This window comes from Barbus barbus (genome assembly GCF_936440315.1).
Source record: "Barbus barbus genome assembly, chromosome: 16".
Taxonomy (NCBI): domain Eukaryota; kingdom Metazoa; phylum Chordata; class Actinopteri; order Cypriniformes; family Cyprinidae; genus Barbus; species Barbus barbus.
The window spans coordinates 28,593,880-28,617,186 of record NC_136744.1 but is presented as its reverse complement, the minus strand read 5'-3'; the positions used below and the strand labels follow the sequence as shown (position 1 = coordinate 28,617,186).

The 23,307-nt window shown below is 35.0% G+C and overlaps 1 protein-coding gene across 4 annotated transcripts in view; it reads left to right on the top strand.

Annotated features, from left to right (window-relative positions):
- Positions 1-23,307, top strand: part of LOC306882672 (integrin alpha-9-like) — a 105,538-nt gene that overhangs the window by 43,155 nt on the left and 39,076 nt on the right. The window lies entirely within an intron of this gene.

Genomic DNA, 23,307 nt, shown 5'->3' with positions numbered 1-23,307 from the left:
GGTACGTCTGCAACAGTGCACCAATCGTTTCCGCACAGAGTCTATTTTTGCTGTGCTGCACATGCTGAATTAAAGTAACAGCGCATTGTTTGTGGTAAATATGAACATGGATTGACATTAAAATGTAGTAATTACACCATAAATGCATGTAATTAAAGTCTACTGTGTTTCACAGTCAACACATAGGCTATGGCTTTTTGACTAGGTTTAAAGGAAAAGAGCACTTTTAGATAAACAAGGCAATAATCAGTATTGTGCAAGTTACTTCCAAACTGTAATACATTATAGATTACTTGTTACTGTTATTTAAAAGTAATTCCTTACCTTACAATATTACTGTCTCAGAATCGTAATGTGTTACATGACTCCTGTATTACTTTTGAGTTACTTTTACCAAAATAACTGCATAAGTAGAACTTCCAGTAGAGGGCGATATGCTGTAGCATAATGACTGTGGGCTATCCAGGCTTCTCGTGAATGTACAGTCTTCTGCCATCTTCATCCATTAGTCGCTTTTCCACTGACCAGTGTGAGCCGGGCGGGGCTAATAGTCTCGGAGCTCGAGCACAGAGGCCGAAATCATGCCGCGTTTCCACTGTCGGGCCAGTAGCCTCGCGGCACTCCTGTAAAACCCACCCTAAACACACCTTCACTGGACTACGTCACACAATACAAAGTTCCACCAGCGAGAGGGAGATGAATGAAATAAATCGCTAAACGAATATATCAGAAACTGTCGTTGTTTAGTCTTTATTTACAAACTTGGATACCACACGCGGCTATTGACCACGAACAGGAAATAGAACTTGCTTGTGGCATTTTTGATTCGTTAATGTGTCGGTCTTGCTGTTTTTTTTTTTTCTTTGAATGTTAATTCATTAATGTTCATTTGAATGTCCTTTATGTTAAATTTTGGGCTAAAAGTGTGTTGTAACGCAAGCGTTACTGAACATGTACCGAGTAAAATATTACTGAAAATTGATTAGTAATGCCTTACACTACTGCTTCACAGCAAAAAGTAATCCGTTACTGTAATGCATTACTTTTGTAATGCGTTACTCCCAACACTGGCAATAATAGATGGCACTCATGGAGGTAGGAAAACAAAGTTCTTTATGAACCGCACGATTGCTTGTAATAAAGAATTAAATGCAAAAGAAAAGGCAGTAGAGCTCACTGTTTTTGTCAGTGGTAAGTTTTAATTTAGAATGTTTGTGATAATGTAAGAAAAGCAGTTTAATTAAGTTTAATTTGCCACTTGCTTGAGCAACTTAATATATAAATCTAGACGTAAATGTAAAAAACTAAAAAGCATTGAATAATGTGTTTCTTATTTATTGCGTTTAAACACGTCTATGAAAGATTGTATTACTGTACTTTGTAAAAAAAAAAAAATCACAATGCTGAAAAAGCATTTTCAGTAACAATGTTTGGATTTGAAATCAAAATAATGGATAAATGTGTTTAAACAGCCACGGATCGGTAGTGGACTCTTGTGTGAAAGCACAGCCAGTGCTGCTTCTGCACCGCTTACACACATGGACTGCATAAGCACTGCAGACAGAGTATGTGTGAACCTGGTGTAAAAGGCCGCCTCACATACAGCTCATGACATCAGGCTTGTGCTGTGTGTAAGCTATTGTGCAACAATTGCACGATTGTCAAAAGAAAAATGCAGTGCATAATCAAACATTTAGGTGAGATAAATATATATTTTTGAAAAATGTCTAAAAAATGCCCCCTTCCACCCCTCAAATGAAAAAATCCTGAATAAATCTCTTAAAATCTTGATTGGATCATCATAAATAATTCTACATGATAAAAAAGGCTTTAAAAAGATCAGTATCGGTGATCGTATCGGCAGATACTGCTTTCTGTGATCGGTAATCGGTCTCAAAAATCCTGATTGGAGCACCCCTAGTAATATGTGTTACTGGTCTTATTGTGCATCTATTCATGTTATCCCAAAGAATAAAGTTAGTCTTTGTAATCTTTCATAAAACGTTAACCTATAACAATAACACCTACCTGCATAATATTTACTGAATGAAATGTAATGCTTGTTTCTTACTAATTTTGGGATGCTGGTTCCAAAATAGTTCTTGTTTTGCTCTAGTACATCATACTTTCTCACAAAATATTATACATTTCATAGGATTTTTGATTTTGACAACCATTTATAAGGTGAAGAAGGCTTGTATAATCCCTTAATCTGCTGACAAAGAGACATGATTCCTATCTTCCTCTGAGCCAGTTTACAACTCTTTGTTCGATTCTCAGCTGATTTTCACATATATTAATAATTTGGAAGACATTATGTTATGCCTAATCACAGTTTCCACCTTTTTCACTCCTCTACAGATTGCAATTGAAATCTTACATTTTGAATACTTGAATACTTTGGAGCTTTTGATATTTGTCTGCTTTTGTTATTTTGATAAGTGCATTTTATCTGATACAATATATAATTGGAAAAATCTTCATTTTATTTTGTGAAAAACTAAGTTATGAGACATTTTTTAATTCAGCATCATTGAATTAGATAATATTAAAATTTTACTTTTTTTCCCTCAAGGTGCAGGGCTGTACAATCATATAGCTGTTAAATAGATTTTTAGGCCACAGTTTTAAATTAAGCAGCCTTCCTACAAACTTAATTAATAGTTAAGTCTTTAAAAAATGTTAAAGAGGTATTTAATTTCATTTTTTGTTTGTTTTATTTATTCATTTATTCATTTTTCAGATTAATGTTATTGTAGAAAAATTTGGCATGTAAAAAAATCTTTCAAATAATGTAATAACAAAGTTCAGTGTTAATGCATTCATTCATTTTTTATATTTTATTTTATCTTATCTTATTTTATTATGGATTCATAAATTCTTCAGATTAATTCTAATTAAGTACAATTAGCCTTGTAACAAAAATGCATTCAATTCCTGATGGAAAATCCCAGCCTACTTTGTTTCTTGTAGATTATACCATTTTATAGGGAAATACATTATATTACGAAAGTAACTGGGTTGTGAATGCCATTTCATGTTGACTTAAAGGGATAGTTCACCCAAAAATGAAAATGTGATGTTTATCTGTTTACCCGAAGGGAATCCAAGATGTAGATGACTTTGTTTCTTCAGTAGAACACAAACGAATATTTTTAACTCAAACCGTTGCATCGCTGTCAGTCATATAATGGCAGTCAATGGGACTCGCAGCTTTGAGAGAAAAAAAAACATACACAGACAAAACCAAATTAAACAGCCGGCACGTGACGTGTCTTCTTCTTCATGCTTTACGGCGGATCGCAGACTTATAAGTGCATTACCGCCACCTATCTCTCAAATGGACCAGTGACACTCCTAATTGAGATTGTAGATAGAGTGTCAATGGTCCATTTGAGAGATAGGTGGTGGTGTCAAAGCCACGAGTTCCATTGACTGCCATTATATGACTGACAGCGATGCAACGGTTTGAGTTAAAAATCTTCATTTGTGTTCTACTGAAGAAACAAAGTCACCTACATCTTGGATGCCCTTGGGGTAAGCAGATAAACATCAAATTGTCATTTTTGGGTGAACTATCCCTTTAACTGTGGCTTGTTGTCATAGAGGTCTCAGTCCGGATGTACTGTATCAGCATCACAGAATTCCTGCTGGTCCATGTTGTCCATGATGTTGTATGCACTTCTCCTCGACTGACCCACTGTCTTTTCTCTGCCATGACCTGTGCTGCAAACAGCCCTGCACTGGAGGTCAAGCAAACTTTATTGCTGAACTTTATTTTACTCCATCAACATGCACCAAATAAGTCCATGTGCATTTTTCTGTAACCACGTTTTTATTTGTTGCTGTTTGGAAAATGACTCTTGTGCTGTATTCTGAAGCCGTACCAAACTGTGCTGCTGTTTACTGCAGTCTTTCCCTCAAAGAACGTCAGACATATGCATATGTGTGGTGCCGAGGCTACAGCTCTGATTAAGTCCGTGGGAGCTCAAAAGAGAATTTCACTAAGTGACCTATAATAAAGTCTCGCTATGAAAATTAAATAGCCACCATCAGGTGACAAACAACTACCTTTGAAATGCGGGCTCTTAATGAGAGACCTTGTTTCACGACTCTGCTGAGACAGTCGTCATTGTGGCCACACAGTTGGGCTCTTGTTGTCTGTCTGCTGGTAATAGTCCGCTATCCCGGCGTTCGGTCAGCATCAGTATCCTCAGGGCGACGTGGACTTTGAGCTCTAACAAGGAGGCCCACACAGAGCCTGTAAATTTCACTGGCGCTGCTTTATGGGCCTCTGCAGGCCACTTCTCCATAGGGGAGCTTCTTACAGGAAGGGTTCGCCCCATACCACGCTCCTGTTTCTGCTTTATACGGAACAGCGCATGATACAAACATGCATTAACCAACAACATACAACCAGTGACAATACAGTGCAGGGTTTGCTGACATAGTCTTCTTGTGTTTACTCAAGCACATTCACACATGGTTTCTTTTTGCTGCTTTAAGACTGATGAGGGTCATTCTACAAAACTGTGTGCCTTTTGTCTTCCTTCGTTAACATGTGCGTAAAAAATTACTTTAAAACTGAATGGCTAACGCTTTAATGATGCGTATTTTGAGGTAAAGCTATTTATCTTTTTTAAATATTTATTGTTTTTCTTTATTTCTGAATACCATATAAATAGATAAATATCATTTGTTTTAACATTTAAAAATAATAATTTTAAATTACTTTTTTAGCACTATTTCTTATATTTTGTGAGGTTTGTCAGTAGGGCACAGTTAATTAATTAATATTTTAAAATGGGGATTTTCTGTGTTTTGTAAACTTGATGACAAAAAGCCCTAAAATTATTTACATTTATACAGTATATACATACTGTATTTATTTAAAATTTGAATTGAATAATTATTTAATGTTTAAATATGGTAATCTTTTATCTAAAATATTTTCTTTTCTTTTTTTTATAATATTTTTTTCTTCATATCTATCCATCTGTGTGTGTGTGTGTGTGTGTGTGTGTGTGTGTGTTACCATATATATTTTAATTTATTTGTTTTATTTATTTATGTATTTAAAATATATATATATATATTCTTTTTTTATTTATGAATACCATATTTGTGCTACATATAATTTGTTTTAACATTTTACATATCAAAAACATTTAAAGAATTATAATTTTATATATATATATATATATATATATATATATATATATATATATATATATATATATATATATATATATATAATTTTAAAGGACTTTTTTAGCACTAAGTCTTATATTTTGTTAGGTTTGTCAGTAGCATGTACTGTCATGACCTTGAGCCTTTAAAAATCACTGTTTTCACTTAAAAAAAAAAGTCACCTTTTTATACAATGACCCTTAAATGTCCTGCTTGAAATTTAAACCAATAAATGTATCTATGCTGTAGCGAAGTGGAGACGTAATGCATCTGAATATTTCATCTTGTTTGTAGTCACTGCAGATTTGCGTCCACATCTGTCATTGTGTTTGTACATTCGATCAAACACCCTACAGTCTCTTTCTCAGGCCCTAAATAATCAGAGTGCTGCTTGTTTATTGCAGCTTTTTCATATGGTCTATGAGTCAGTGTAGTTTATTTGACATTTGTGTTTTGAAAGTGTTTTGAAGCAACTGTGTTGGACAGGGAATCACAAATGCAGGTATACATGTTTTAATGGCTGCTTAATGTGTGAGAATTTGAACTTAAGGTTGTCAAAAGGTTGTCCTTGTGTTCTGGGTGGGCAGGCAGACTAAACAGCCTTCGTCTGAAGTAAAGACACTCATTTATCTGGAAGGCCACACTTGTCTCTGTAGATTTGACTTGAATCCTATCTGTCAGTGGAGAAACTGCTGTACCTCTCTGAAATTACAGTCTGAATGTCCCATAACGAAGGGTTTACATGTGTTTCCATCCAGGTTGAGTCTTTATTAGCTCCATGTGGAGAAAACTGCTGTCTTATCTGTAATCCTCTGGTATAGCCTGTTTTTTAGTGGTGCTATTTCATCCTACACCACTTCAACTTCAGAACATGTAAATCTAATCCAATATTGAATTTGCGCTGCTGTTTATAGTATGTATTTGATTATATTTCTAAGCACACAGCATGATTAGCAATGTTGTGTTCGATCGTAGCAAACACTTTCAGCTTAGTCTTAAGTTAACTGACCTTGTTAGCGCAGCTTAGAATTAGCCTGTCAGCTATATGTAAGTGAGATGTACTTTTATTGCATGGTATTCTTTGTGCATTTGTGAGAAGTGTTTGCATTAGTAGGGCTGCTCTGTTTAAAGTTTGCATAAGAAAAGTATCTGTGTCTGTGACGTGTTTTAAGATTGTTTAAACTGATCATGCCAGTCATGGCTTTACTGCAGTTTTATTATGGATATTGTCAGGCCGTTTTTATATGCACTGGATGATATAGCAGCTAATAGTTTCACTAGTGTTCAAACGTTTGACAGAAAACAGTCTCTTTTTCTCACCAAGGTTGCATTTATTTGATCAAAAACATTTTGAAATAACTGTTTTCTATTGTAATATACTATATTGTAAAATGGCATTTATTCCTGTGATGCAAAGCTGAATTTTCAGCATCATTACTCCAGTCTTCAGTGTCACATGATCCTTCAGAAATCATTCTAATATACTGATTTACTGCTCAAGAAACATTTCTCTCAGATTATTATGTATGTTGAAAAGTTGTGCTGCTTCATATTTTTGTGGAAACACTGATTGTTTATCGTCAGGATTATTTGATGAATAGAAGTGAACATCATTTATTTGGAATATAAATCTTTTGTAACATTATAAATGTATTTACTGTCATGTTTGATAAACCTTTGTGGAATAAAAGTATTAATTTCTCAAAAAAGAAATCTTACTGACATCAAACTTTTCAATGATATTTTATATAAAACTAACTTGCTCACTTGATGAATAAATTAGTGTACTGTTTTGGTTGACAGTTATTGCTTGTTAGATACTTATAAATATATACAATTATTTATTTATTTATTTCAAATTTGAAAAAAAGACATAAATGTGAGACAAACTCACCATAAACTCTGAAGAAATCTGAATTGTGACATCATGCAATTACCTTTGTATTTTTTATTATTCCATTTTATTCCAAAATTGCCAAACTCAAAATTTCGAGAAAGTTTGAAAAAGTTGTAATTAGCCCATTTTTATGTTTCTGTCCCACGGTAAAAACGGGCTTCTACACTATTACGAATTCCCATACCAGCTAGTTATAAAGTATAAGCCTTGTATCGGTTTGTCAAACAACACTCAAATATGTTCCAAAACACAAGAGTGTTTGTTCAGTCGGCAAGCTCAAAGCAGCACAAATCCCCCATCATCAAGCGTGATTTGGCTGCAGTCCCGAGGGCCCGCCTATCCTCTCATTTATCCGGGTGTTAGCATCTCCCCGCGTGAAGCCAGGACCCCACTAGCTCACTAGCTGAGGTATGCTAATAGAAAGCAGCTGGCTCTCCGGAGGGAACCTTCACTAGCACTACAGTAACGTCACAGCGGTCCTCGAGCTGCTGTGCTGTCAACTGGAGCTCTTTCTCTGGCCCCCAGCTGACACTGAGCTGAACACGTTCAGACTCACTATAGTTCACTATATTTGGTCACGCAGACATTGCAGGAGAACTTTGGATGGGCCTTTGTCTTGATTTAAGAGAGATCTGCATACACTGTTTTATTTTGTTAACCTTGGTTTCTGAGTAAAGTAAATACCTGCTGATTTAGGACTAGTTGAGGCCAATGAATGAATATATTTCTGTTGGCTGAACTTACTATGCTTTTGTTTTTTTTCTGTTCACACAAATTTCATGAAATAGACCTTGAAATGGGATTTGGCATTTGATTGACTTTAAAATCTGTATTGAAGTCTTATTTGTCGCTGCATGACCGGGCCATTTGGATTAGTTTGCAATGATTTCTGACAGAGATATTAAATGTGCGATTACAGTTCTTTTTGTTTTTATGTGCTGTTTGGAGGCGAATATCTGAAAAATTTGAGTATTTTCTATGAATATTATTTTAATAGTTTCTTATTTAGTGTAACTACTATACTGTAAATACTAATATTTTCAGTAAAACAACATCAGTTAAAAGAGTGTAAAATAGTTTTTAAATGGTTTATTAATATATTTTTGTATATATTTATACTGTATATACATATATATTTTGTGTATACTGTAATATTTATATTAATTACGCATAACAAAAATATATTAAAACTTTTAAAATCTATTTTAAATATTAATGTTTACAACAGAAAAATGTCTATTAAAAGTGTATAAAGGTAGCTTTTAATTTTTTTTGCTATTCAAAGAAAAATATTTGATATGAACTCACCCATAAACAGCACATAAATAATCCAATACTTATATATATATATATAATTTATATTATATATTAGTTTAAATCTTAGATTATTTATGTCCTATTTAGGGGTGAGATTATCTAAAATATTTGGTTATTTTTCTTTGAATATTATTTTAATAGTTTCTTATTTATTATGAATATTAATGTTTGCAGTTGAACAATGTCTGTTTATTTAAAATATATTTAAAATGGTTTGTTAATATGTTTTTGTTATATTATGTGTATTTTTTTGAAATATTAATATATATATTATGCATTTGATACCACAATAGTAGACTGGCTTAAAGAATTTTGATGAATTATAGCTAAGACTAGCTTCAAAGTGGCCAAGTAGATATCTGTCGAACTCTATAATAGAGTTGTGTTTCTCTTTATTCTGTTATATCTCCAATCAGTGAGATGGTCTGCAGCGCTTCCTGTTTAAGGAGGTTCTTCGCAGCACAATCCAGAATTAGATGTGATTTAATCAGATGATGTTACGTACATTTAATTGAACTTATTCTGCTTTTCCAAAGGTTGCTGTGGTTGGTTTGACACAACCCTTCCTGTGCACAGCGAGGTTAGAAAACTTTGTAAAACCCCTGCATCATGCCAAAGGAAACAAGTATCTACAAGGGCTTCTCAAAATCTAGTAAATAGTCTAGTTATAATTTCCCCCCGCTGGAATAGGAGGCATTACGTAAGATTCGTGTTGATCATTTTAAACATGTTTCTATTGGCATGAGTTTCGGAATATCATACCAGACTGCCAGATGTTCTTTCTTTGGCTATTTTTAGCTAGATAAACTGCATATGTATTGCACTTGCACCTGAGTGCAGAAAGGTTTTTTCAACATTTTCTGATCATGATGGATGTCGGAGTTTGTGGATGATGTTGTCGGGAAAACTTTTAGAGCTGAGTGGAAGATTCGGCTGGATTCTTGGCCTTCCATTGCCACCCTCATGCTAACCATTCACTTCATCATCTCGTGTCATTTTCAAAATCCGTGATTCATGTTTTTATGTGTCTTTTCTTCTTGGCACTCCATGCACGATGGGTTGAAAAACTGCTAGGGTGGATTTTCCGTATTGCATGTACAGGGATGAGTGTTGAAGCGAGTCAGGTCAGGTTTAAATGTCCATGCTGAAGGATGAGGCATTAGAGACTTCAACACTCAAATGAACAGAACCAGATGCAGGGGACAAATCTATTTCCTGTGTTATTGTGGTGGCCACACACACTGTTTTCACTAGTAGAAAGGAAATGGCAGAGCATTTTCTGGACAGTTCACCCTGAATCCCAACGCAATAAATCGGCCTGAACAGAAACCATTGCCGACTCCACTTTAAAGAGTATTTTATATGCATGCAATATATGATATAAATTATATATTCTATGATATATTGTAATATTTATATTCTTTTATAATGCATAATATACAAATAAAATATGTATATATATATATATATATATATATATATATATATATAACAAATAAATATAAAAAATATATATATTTTAGAAAGCAACTATAAATTAAATAATATATAATATGATATACGTAATGTAAAATAAAAATTAAAAAATGAAGGTATATAAAAAACAATAGCAAGATAAAAATTTTAACTTTTTAAAATAATCTCAGTTATATTATATATAATATTATAATATACATAATATAAAGTAATAAGTATATTAAAACAGAAAAAATATTTTAAATTATATTTCAAAATATAACTGTTTTTAATCAAAGAAATGCAGTATTGATGAGTATTCAGGAATTCTTTATATTATATATGTGAAATATATTAGATTACATTAGATTAGATTACAGTATATTACACTAAATATGAAATTTTGTACATTAGTCATTTTACTTTATGTATGATGATTGTCAACCTCATATTGATTCAGTTTTTTCCTCATAACAAGTCTATATAAATAGCTTAGCATCATTTATGCATTTACATTCCAATATCTTGTGTACTAATCAGAGGTTAGTTTGTGCATACTGTATACGTGCCATAGATATCACTGGCTCAGCGATACCGAGCCCGTTAGTCATGGTCCCTCGTGAGATAGGACTGGGATTTGTAGTAGTGGAGAAGCTAAAGACTGTCAGATTCCTGTAGCTGTCTGGTTGTTGTGTGTCATGTCTCTGATAGATATTTTTACCATGTTTACATAAACACCTCAAATCCTGCAGGCTTTACTGATGTATGTGGTACACTTCCACAGCTGGCGATGCGATGTGTGCGCTGAGGGAGCCGGTGAGGATTGTAATCAATACCATCAAACGCTGCCCATTTGAAAGTGTTCCTCTCCTGCTCAGTATACAGCTCTGACACAGTTAAGCTCTCAACACTCACACACTCAACAGTTTTGATTTGAGCGCTTATCCTACATTTTAAAAAACTTGTTGATATCAATTTCGAGTCCATGAGATCGCCTACCAATGGTATGAGAGGAGCACAGCTTTCACTCTCAACCAAACTAACATTACTAGCCAATCAGATTTTTTTGCTCTTATTAACACTAATAAGACTTCGCTTTATAGTATCCAGTAGCAGAGTCGCAGATGAATGGAGAAGCACGACACGTTGAAAAAGCTGCGAGGCGCAATGATCAAAGATGTCCATCTAGCGCATATTTACATGGAAAAACAGTGTGCATTATCTCACTAGATTTGTAACGTAAATCATTTATAAACCTTTTCCAACACAGAGTCCTGGTGCTTTATATATGCATACATCAACCTAATTCTAAATATGCCATTTATTTTACATCTCGATTTCAAAATAAAAGTTTCTGAGTTTGCATGTGGCCAAGTATTAAAATTTAATGGATTTAAACATCGTTTAATCACACTGTAAAGTGAAACGTCACCAGGCCGTTGGCGCCCTCTGCCGGTATTTGATATAATACATTATGTACTTAAGTTGGTTATGTTCACATGCATATTACATAATGTACTTTAACAGTGTTGTTCAATAAAACCATGCAGTTACTTGGTTTTAATATTTTATTTGAGTCAGTTATTATTGCTTCATTGTTAGTTTATATATAAATAGTCATATTAAAGCCTGGTTTTGAGTTAGGTCTATTTGTGTTACCAAAAAATATCAGATTAGCCTACTTATTTGTCAAAATAATCAGTAGATTACTTGATTGCCAAAATAATCATTAGTTACAGCCATAGATTAGTTACAATTTCAAAATACATCTGCATTGTTTTGACTTAATTAAAAGATAAATATTTTGTTATTGAAATTCTAGTGAACCAAATATCTGTATTTTGTCTCAAGTTTTTTGTCACACCCCCAGTGTTGATAAGCGGTGATATGATATAGCTTTCATTCTTCGGGTCAACCATATATGCATGAAAAAAAAATCAGTTTGAATAAGGAAAGCAATAGCTATGCCATAGTATCCTTTCAAATGTTTAAATTGCCACAGTCAATGCAATGCTTTGCATGTGCTGCCCGCCAGCCCCGGCCCGGCCCCAGAAAAAAAGTTCAGGCTCAGGATTTTTTTGCTTTAACCCCTGTTGTCATTGAGTTCACGCGCTCAACAGATAGTCTGTGATTGGCTTCAATGATCATCACTTCACGCTCTTCACCGAGCGCTCACACAGAAGCACACGGGAGAGTTTGAAAGCTGCGTCTATCAGCGGATACCTAATATATCTGCACATAGACGCGGCTTTCAAACTCTCCAGCGTTTTTAAAATATCACGGTCGCTACTTTTGCAAATACTACTGCTTACATAGGCAGCTGTCTTCTGAGGCAACATCCTGAGTGAGTGATTAGGAGCTCTTTACACAAAATGACGGTTTGACTCACAATTAAGTCCAATAGAGTCTGATATTGCTATGATGATCTAATACTTTATGAAACATACAGAGCACAGACACGCATATATTAATTCAAACCCATTTTATGAATATCTTTCCATGTTAAATGATGTGCTCTACCAAGTTTGGGGTCAGTAAGATTACTTATGTTTTTTAAAGAAGTCTCTTCTGCTCACCAAGGCTGCAATAATTTTATGAAAAATACAGATCAAACAATTATATTGTGAAATATTATTACCATTTAAAATAACTTTTTGAGTATATTTTAAAATGTCATTTATATCTGTAATGCAAAGCTGGATTTTCATCATCATTACTGAAGTCTTCAGTGGCACATGATCCTTCATAAATCATTGCTGATTTGATTAACATTTATGTTTATTATCAATATTGAAAACAGTTCTGCTGCTTCATATTTAACTTTTTCAGGATTTTTTTGATGAACAGAAAGTTCAAATAGCAGCATTAAACCATTATCACTGTCATTTTCGAACAATTCAATGCTTCCTTGCTGAATAAAAATGTTAAAAACCTATGGACGGTAGTGTAAGTAGTCTATATTTTCATTTATTTGGTTATTCATAACATTTTTCTAGACTCTTTCAGTCATTTTAGATGACCTTTTTCCCAATCTAATTGCCTTATCTGTCCTAACTTTGGTCTAAATTAGGCATCTTAGAAGGCAGTAATTTTAGAGCTGTGTTCTAACATCTGCAATACCTTACAATGCTGTCCAGGTAGGCTGCTTACTAAGTTTTAGAACAGAGTGAAGTTTCTCATAACACTGATTCTATTTCTCAAACACACACATACTGTGTCAGATTGCGCAGTGCTTTTTTGACGGTATTCATAGCACTGACCCAGTGAGAGCAGAGGACTAGGCCATTTGCCACACTACCTGCTTTGTGTTGCCTCTTATAACATAACGCTGCAATTCCTCCAGTGCCATTCCATGGGCTTCATTTACGCCCAGCCAAGAAAGCTGATACAATGAATCCGCACAGCAGGAAGGTAATCATATCCAGCTGTCTCCCATTAAACACGCTCACGACTCCAGCACCTATTTACAAAACATGGTGACGGAGAAATATTAAAATCCAAGAAACCCACAATACCCACAATAAAGAACTCGGAAACAGACCTAATGGCAGAAAATTTCATATGAAGTAGCAAAGTGTCTTTTTAGTTGCTTGCTGAATCCAGGGAATGTAGACAGCATGGTGCTTAATCTAATACACACATAAAAACCCCAGCTTCAAAAGGATTATATTATATGTGGAATGTAAATGCATGTGATAAATGATGTTAAGTCATCACAGACTTGCTGTCGGGAAAATCCTGAGGTACCCCTGACAGTCATCATATGTATATAATAATATGACATCATAATCAGATTTAATATACAAAATATAATAATGTAATATTTAATATAAATAATATATATTTAGTCATTGTATTTTGTATTTTTGAAAATAATAATAAAATGGACCACAGAGAAAGGATTTGGTTGCAAACCACCATTTCCATTATGAGAATTGCCTTGCATGTACGTGCATCTCGTTAAGCACACATTGTACTGTTACTTTTGATTTTCTGTTCCCTAAAGCATGATTTTGGAGGGTCTTATTTATATGGTCTGATGACATGCTGTTATGTGTCTGGTGTTTAACTCTCCAGTGAATGTTAAACAACAGTCACACCAGTGACTCACTTGATCTCATGCACACCCTGGTTGTTGTTGGAATTATATGTGTTTTTCTATTGGAGCACAGTGGTGGACTACCTTCGGTGCAGAGGCTCAAACATATACACATATAGCAGTTATATTACATCTCTCAGCCCACGCGCTGCAGATTTGGAGATTGTATCCAGGCTGCAGCGATCAGAACAATAGACCCAGAATAACTGCACTGTAACAGTGGAGCAGTTTTATGAGGCCTGATCTCATCAGACACAGGAAGCATCTGTCGCTGTCGTCCTGAGCGTTCAGGATGAGCTGACGTTCACAGAGTTGCTTCAGCACGATCATACACCGAGATAAAGCTAATAGACTGTCTGCTGTTGAACAACAAACAATCTATGAACAACTGAATTTACGTATTGAAATTTCAGATCATATTGCAGGGCTCAAAAATAAGGATTTGCTAAAAATCTAATATTCGTTGATCTTTACATTTATTTTTATGTCTTCTATATTTAAACATTTGATCTTCTGTGATTATTCTATTAAATATTATAAATAGTATATTGAATAGATATAGATAGATAAATAAAATTAATTGTTTACACATATCATTTAGAATATGAATCACATGAATCATTATTTAGAATATTTTGTTCACATTATATTTATATATTTAGATACATTATTCAACATATATGACAGCTGAAGTCCATTCCTCAACATAAGGAAACTCCTCTAACCTCTTTTGTTGTCATTCCTGTATTTTTATTAATAGAATTGAAAGCAAACATCCAACAGCAGAAGCAGAAATTATTTTAGTCTCCTGTCAGTTTTGATAAAAGCATTGTAAATAACTAAAGCCATATGGATATGATCTGATGCCTTTCAAAATGATTGAATGTTGTAAAAACAGAAGGTCAGCTTCTTAAAATACTTGATTTTTATGCTTGGTCTCACTTTGTTTAAGATCTTATAGTGTTCTTGAACTGGTTTTGAAGTGATGGAAGCCATATTCCCTCCAGCATCCATAACTCACATTACAACTCCATAAAAGGAACCAATCCCAATCCTCCAGTGCTTCCCGGGTGTGCAGTGCTTTTGGGACCTTTACAGGAGTGCCCCATTTTCAGCCTGATAAGGTGACAGCCTGGAACAGCTTGAAATTCTGGGAATGAGTAGCAGGAGTGAAGGATTTTCTTGGCTCTCCCTACATTTACCCTTGACTTGACCCACCTGCTCACTTAGTGAGTAAAACCTAAGGGCATATCAGTTATTCCAGGCATTTATGTCGACAGATAGCAGCAGAGAGGACATATAAAGCCATGGAAATATTACTGTACATGTCAAGGCCAAAGGGATTGAGTTCTGTTGCTCTTCCAAATGAAATGGATGTCCTGCTAAATACCGGTGTATTTTTGCACAGTGGAAAGATTTCCAGACAGTTGAATTTTTGGTGAAGTGTTAAGAGAGTGTGTGTATCTTGGCCTGATTTGTCCGTAAGCATTTGATGAATGCTTTGTTCTCGTTCTAAAAATGTTTTGCCTTCACACAAAACATGTCAAGAGCATGTGCAGGTCACATTTCACCAACAAATCAAGAGGAAACATATAAAATATCATATTTTGCATAAATTACGCATGTTTTTTTTTTTAGGTAATGAAGGGTTTTTTTTTTCATTGTGACATTTTTTCCCTGATAATTAAACTCATTTTCCCCTTAAAATTTTAACTGCTGTAATGCTTCCCAGTGTTTACTTTTGAGTTTTTTCTATTTCTATTGCATTTAAATTGGCAAAAAAATAAAATAAATGTAGACAGTACAACTTATTTATTTTATTATTAATTGTAATTTATTTTTAATAATTGTTTTACATATATACATTTCTAAATTTCAAGAGTTTTGTTAAAGGGGAGGGTTAACTGGCATTTTAGCATGCTTTTTTAAATTACTGATCATGCTAAATTGTTCACATCCCTAAAAATCTGGTCTGAAAACAGGATTTTCTTTGTGCAAAATGTCATTTATTTTTTCCCCTTGTTTTTCACTTTGAGTTCAAATGTTCATGACAGGTTTCATGAGATTCACCCCTTAATTTGTTGTTCTCTAGTGCTGGATTAACAATGATTTTTTCTTTTGTGTGTAAGGAGAGAAAATGTTTTCCATGTGCCTGTTTACGCTACAGGAGCATGGCACCTCCATTCCAGATTTATAAATCCCAGCTGTGTTTTCAACTGAGGGTCACATACCGAATACCTTTCACACTGTGTGCATGAGCCCATAAAAGTTGATTTTTACAAGGACATTGTTCCAGTATTTCATCCACTTATGTGTCATTGTGTATTAATATTATTTATTTCGTACTGCACACATGCATAACCTGCATATCTATTTTTTTTTTTTTTTGCTGTGTGCATTATGCAGTTTTTTTTATTGTAAGGTCATGTGACCACTGTGTTATCAGTAAGCTAGAAGTGCATTGTGGGTGTTGTATAGCATACAGTAAAGGAAAAGCAGTTAGTGTGTGTGTGTGTGTGTGTGTGGGGGGGGGGGGGGGGGGGGGGTTCTGCATACTAACCACACATGGAATAAGTTTCCAGCCAGCTGAAGTGATACTCCAGTGTGTGTTAACCATCATCATTCTCATGGGAAAATTTCAGCAGTCCTCAGAGGGGTTTAATGGAGAGGCTCGGAAACTATGTGTCCCTGTGATAACGCCTGCAGTTTGGGCAAACAAGCCTAAATTATATCTGTCTCAGCGTCACTACAGCGCAAGAGAAAAGCTCTAGTGAGCTGCCTAACTATTATCGGCACACTCCCAATGCAAAGTCTGTTCCAAAAGGTATGGGGTCAAAGGTCAGGGCTCTGTGTGGGCTAGTCAAGTTCTTCCACTGCAAACTCATCCAACCATGTCTTTATAGGCCTGGCTTTGTGCACTGGGCCACAGTCATGCTGGAATAGAAAAGGGTCTTCCCCAAACTGTTCCCACAAAGTTGGAAACATAGCATGGTCCAAAATGTGTTGGTATGCTGAAGCATTAAGATTTCCCTTCACTGGAAGTATGGTTGAGTTGTTTCTGTTCCTAAACGCTTCCAGTATCCAATAATAGCACTTACCGTTGACCATGAAATATCAAGCATGGATGACATTTCACAAACTGACTTATTGCAAAGGTGGCATCCGATCACAGTACCACACTTGAATCCACTGAGCACTTCAGAACAACCCATTTTTCCCCAACAAATGTTTGTAAATGCAGAATGCATGGCTAGGTTCATGATTTTATGTGACAATATGAAATGCCTGAATTCAAGATTCAAGAGGTGTGTCCCAATATTTCTGCCCATATAGTATCCTATATGGTTACACTTTATTTTGATAGTCCACTTTAGACATTCTACTAACTATAAGTAACTTAGCAACTACATGTCTACTAACTCTCAGAGTGGACTGTTAGGTTAGGGTTAGTCAAATAAGTTGATATATACTTGCAAAGATTCTTATAGTCAGTATGCTGTATGTGGGTCCATCAAAGTAAAGTGTTAGAAGATATTAAGCCGATAGTCTACTAATACTCTAATGACTGCTAGTTGACATATAGTTGCAAAATTACTTACTGTTAGTAGAATGTCTAAAGTGGACTATCAAAATAAAGCGTTACCTAATATATATATATATATACTGTATATAGACAAATGTTTTGTGCATCAATATAATTGGCACTATTTGTGCAGCATGTGAGTTGCTGTCTATGTAAAGCACATTTATACAACTTCCATTTCAGTTAGGATGATAGTAAAGCTGCTTTTGTAATATAGAACTAAAGAGTAACAAAAGTCACAACAGAGGCATGTATTGTGAACCTAGGCAAAACTTCTTGTACAATTTTGGAAATGAAGGGTAATTTATAGATAAATGTTGAAGCAGAAGATATACCGTATGCCGTTTTTAGATGCAAATGAATAAATGCTCAGGGAAGATGCTATATTGCTAGTGTGAAATTGTGACCCTGCAGCACAAAACCAGTCTTAAGTCGCTGGGGTATATTTGTAGCAATAGCCAAAAATACATTGTATGGGTCGAAATGATGGATTTTTCTTTTATGCCAAAACTCTTTAGGATATTAAGTAAATATCATGTTCCATGAAGATATTTTGTAAATTTCCTACCCTAAATATATCAAAACTTCATTTTTGATTAGTAATATGCATTGCTAAGAACTTCATTTGAACAACTTTAAAGGTGATTTTCTCAATATTTTTTATTTTTTTTTTGCACCCTCAGATTCCAGATTTTCAAATAGTTGTATCTCGGACAAATATTGTCCTATCATAACAAACCATACATCAATGGAAAGATTATTTATTCAGCTTTCAGATGATGAATACATCTCAATTAAAAAAATTAACCCTTATGACTGGTTTTGTGGTCCATTGTCACAATTGTGGATTTGTCACTAAATGACGTTTTATTAACAAAGTTTGGGAGGAGCACGTTCAGATAATTAACCTAATTAACACAAGAGCACAATCAGTAATCAACCCAGTTAACAAGATAAGAGGTGTGTATATGTACACAGCAGATTTACCTCTGTTTCAGCATCCCTCCGCCACCCCTTCTCCGCACTTACAACTATTCCTGTCCTAACCTATAGGGGGGTACTTAGGGTTCGGGCCAAAGTTCCGAGCTCGGAGCCCTCCCCTCGGACAGCATGCCAAATACGCAAAGACTTTATTCTATTTATTATATATAAGTGTGAACTCATCAAAAACAATTGTGTAGAAACGTTTAACTTTTTTTAACTCTTAAATATATTTTCTTCAGTATAGGGAAAGCATTTTTAAAGCATTTATTTTGCAAATCCCACCTCAGTGTTGTTATTGTTAAGTGAAACTAAAACTGTTAAATAATAATTAAAAATACAGCATAAATAAAATAAATCTAAATATTAGATGAAAAGAAAATAAAAAAATTTAAAAATAAAAGTTATAAAAATAAAAGCTAAAAACTAAAAATAATAAAAAAATTACTAAAGCTAAATTGAAAACTGACAATATAAAATAAAAACTAATTAAAAATATTAATATATGCTATATAGCATAATACGATAATGACACTCTTCTATGCATATTTATATAGCTAGACATGTTTTATTATTTGTATTTAGCATTGTTTCTCTACTGCCTGTGACTATAAGAACAGACCTGTGAAGCATTTATATGTTGTGACACACCAGTTGAAAACCTCTGAACTAAACCACATCATGTCTCTCTGCACACAGCACAATTATGTTCTGTTTGACATCATTGGACTTTCTTTTCTTTGGCCCGTTTTGAAGCAGTTGGTGAGCCGCTAGTTTGATTTGTTTATGAAATAAGGCATTTCTGTACATGGACTAAGACTTCAGGAATGAGTGTCTGCGATTTATCATCAGTTTCAGATGAGCTCGTGGATGTTGGAGTGAGATCTGAGAAATATCTCCACGCTCAGGCTTCATGCACGGTTCATGTCCGGTTCATTCCAGCTTTTAATGTGGAAATCAAATGCAGCTTCACCTGTTCAAGTTCAGAGACCTGTTCTGGCGGTATTAATCTTTCATGCTAATTTGCAGTTTTCCACAGGCTAAGTGATTCAACCCAAGTTGGAACTCGTGTTGTCTAAATCTGTTTATTCTGACACATGAATAAGTTAATCGCATTTGTAAACACAGTTATTTCAGGCTCCATGACTTGTGTACTTCGTCGCAGTTATTAATTTTAATGCCTTGAATTTTGTTCCTCCTCTGAGTCTTATAATTGGTTCCATATGGGATATTGTTGTCTTAAACAATGTCTGTCAAGGACAATAATACTAGAGGAGTTGACGTCGTTGTACTCTAGTTCAACTTTGCTGGGTTGTCCAATGGGGGGGGTCATGTTCAGGTGAGTTATGTGTGTATGAATGAAATATATTTTCATATAGAGATTTTAAAATCTTGAAGTTTCACTCATTCATCACTTGCATACAATAAAATAGCCATTGAAAATGGTTATTGAAACGTTCTCACTCTCAGGCTAAGCAAGATATATGAGTTTGTTTCTTCATCAGATTTGGAGAAATTTTGCATTCCATCACTTGCTCAGCAATGGATTCTCTGCAGTGAATGGGTGCCGTCAGAATGAGAGGATAGATTGCATGCTGAAGTTGAAGAGTTTTTCAAATGTATGAGCAATAATAATCGTGATCTTTGGATTAAAGTTCATGTATTGCTGAAGTTCATATTTTTAGCATAACTCTAAATACATGTCATGCATGCATCTGCCCTTAAAAGGGAATCCTACAGCGGAGCGTAAATCAATAGCAGGAACTGTGAGTTTAGCTTCGAGGGTCTTGATCTCGATAAAGCCCCGGTTTGTGCACTCTGTGCATGTATTTAATAACTCTTGGAACAGTCTGGTGGGAGCCACGTGAGCGTGGATCGTCTCAGCCAATCACAATCGCTGTCTGTTCAGATGACATCATCCCTTCTGCCTTCCCTGAAGAATAGAAAGGAGTTGAGTTCAGCCGCCCTGCTTATCTTTAAGATAAACTGACAAGTTCTGTATCAAAGCTGGTTGCTGGTTCTGCAAATCTTCTCACATTGGCACGTAACTGTAGAACTTAAGCTATTAAATACAAATGACCTTCTTGAGAGCATTTCATGACATCAGCCTCCCTGTTTCTGCTCACAGATTTAAAGTGAAAGTTTGTCAGAAAAAGGTGTTTTACAGCCTGATGCCTTTGGAGAACCTTTTTGCATTCCACGAAGATGTCTTGCTTTCAAGCTGAAAAGATGTCTGGACTTCCTTAAAACAAGATCAGTTTTACAAAAAAAAAAAAAATGAAGCAGCACAACTGTTTTCAACATTGATAATAATAATAAATGTTCCTTGAGCAGGAAATCAGATTGATTTCTGAAGGATAATGTGATGCTGAAGACTGGAGTAATGATGCTGAAAAATCAGCTTTGCATCACAGGAATAAATTAAAATTTTAAAATATATTAAAATAGAAAACAGCTATGTTAAACTGCAATAATATTTCACAATATTACTGTTTTTCCTGTATTTTTAAATCCGATTCCTAATGCTTTTTATTTAGAAGAAGATTAAGATTGACCACTTATAATGACATTCAACACATTCTTTTCACATGCTCATCAAGACGTCTTTGGTGAAACTCTAAACATGCTCTTCACAAGCTCTTATCATTCAATCAGCACTATTTTTCACCACTGTCTCCATGTTCAAAAGCATGAGGTCAGACTCAATGATCCTCAGATGAGAGATTATTGCTCTGGTAGGTTTGGGAATGGATGTCGTCCAACCCTTCATAAATTAGACACTGTATTTCCCACACTCGTGGCTATAGAGGTTTTTTAATAATACTTTTCTTCAAGTATGCTCAATGACAGCATTACATTCAGTAACACATAACCTAGAGTCCCTTAGAGTCCATCACGTTTGTTTGGTGAAACTTTTAAGATCTTGAAAAAGTACAATGATACTTTACCATTTTAGACACTCTGCTGTTAATAGTTTTGTCTTATTGTAATATGTTAGTCTTTGAATTATCTTGATCTAAATGTAATTGTACTCTACCACTAAAAGATTGGAGTCAGAAAAAGTTTTGTTTTTGAATAAAGTCTCTTATACTCACAAAAGATGCATTATTTGATTATAAATACAGTAAAAAATATATATATATTATTACAACTTAAAATAACTGACTGCTTTCTATTTGAATATATTGTAAAATATAATTTATTCCTGTGATGCAAAGCTGAATTTTCAGCATCATAACTCCAGTCTTCAGTGTCACATGATCCTTCAGAAATCATTCTAATATACTGATTTACTGCTCGCGAAGCTTTTATAATTATCAATGTTGAAAACAGTTGCTTAGAAGTTTCAAAAGAATAGCATTTATTTGAATTAGAATTCTTTTGCAACATTATAAATGACTTTAATGTCACTTTTGATCACATGCATTCTTGCTTAAAAAATTTAAATAAAAATGAATAAATATATAAATACTCACTGACCTTAAACATTTGTATTGTAGTGTAAATAAATGACAGTCATCAAGTACCATGTTATGTCAAATGGTTGAATGGCGGTAAATCAAACATATGAAAACACCACTAATTAACCACTAACCATTAATTACACTTTATGCACGTTATTTATTATATAGGTGCTTGACATGCACAGATGCAGCAGCCAGTTATTTATTATTCATATGCTAGTTTTCAGTAGTGTTGAATGATTACTAATATAAATACACAGTAACATGAACACTGTTGCCTGAAGTGTGACCATTGGTTCTGACAGTTTAGTTTTATTGCAGTCGTAAAAAGTGCTATTATGACTTGCGAATCCGCCTGTGGGAAGCCTTTGTATAGTGCTGAGTCTTTTTGTGAAAGGCTTTACTGTACCAAATGGAAACAATGTAAGGAAACAGACGACACTTCAGCCGTGCGGCTCGTACAATGAAGCCCTGTGGCGACTGACTGACCTGTTTGGCTCGAGTCTGTCAATGTGTGTCCGCGACATGTAAGGAACAGTTGTTTGGGGTCCCTTCAGATGCCACCCACCCAATTAAAGGACCTGAGGCATGCTTTCTTCTGCTCTATAAATACAGTTTATAACGGAGCAAAGCATGGAGTCTGGGGGGCTGGGAAAGGAGGAAGCAGAAGACGAAAGGAAGCATTAATAATGATGATAAAAGCTAGTAAAACACAGGCCAAGGCTCAGATATGACCTCTACTACTTCCTTATGTGCAGGAGGTGCTTGTTCCTGTTGTGTCTCCTCTGTGTGTTTTTATCAGAGTGGGAAGCCGGTCCGTCTTCTACTCCTGTACTATTGCCACAAGTCCCAATTTTTGTCATTGTCTGGTTTTCAAAACACTCCTTAAGCAGCCTACTAATGTATATATTGTAAATGTAATGAAAATATCTTACATTATACTACCATTATATACTACCATTAGGGCAGTCGTGGCCTAATGGTTAGAGAGTCGGACTTGTAATCCGAAGGTTGCGGGTTCGAGTCTCCGGCCGGCAGGAATTGTAGGTGGGGGGAGTGAATGTCCAGCGCTCTCTCCACCCTCAATACCACGACTGAGGTGCCCTTGAGCAAGGCACCGAACCCCCAACTGCTCCCCGGGCGCTACAGCATAAAATGGCTGCCCACTGCTCCGGGTGTGTGTTCACGGTGTGTGTGTGTTCACTGCTGTGTGTGTGCACGTTGGATGGGTTAAATGCAGAGCACGAATTCCGAGTATGGGTCACCATATTTGGCTGAATGTCACTTCACTCACACTCAACTGCTCCCCGGGCGCTGCAGC